Here is a 282-nt window from a genome sequence, read left to right as displayed (position 1 = left end):
TACCTTGATCATACTGAAAATAACTTTTGGATCTCTCTCCCTCTTTCTGTCTCTCTCTCGCTGATATCACTCCATTAATCTATCCATCCCCTCACATATCCTCGCGTATACCATGGGAGCCCAGTCATGGCGTCAAAGAGGGCGGAGCACGGCACCTGGCGGAACGCAATCAAATACTCCCACGCAAATACTGTGTATTCTGCACTGTTACGGGAAAACTCACGAAATTGATGATTACCAATGATGTGACTCACTCACCCTAAAATATGTTATTAAATCAGT

Source organism: Ptychodera flava, chromosome 16 (genome assembly GCF_041260155.1).
Source record: "Ptychodera flava strain L36383 chromosome 16, AS_Pfla_20210202, whole genome shotgun sequence".
NCBI lineage: Eukaryota > Metazoa > Hemichordata > Enteropneusta > Ptychoderidae > Ptychodera > Ptychodera flava.
This window is presented reverse-complemented; position numbering follows the sequence as displayed.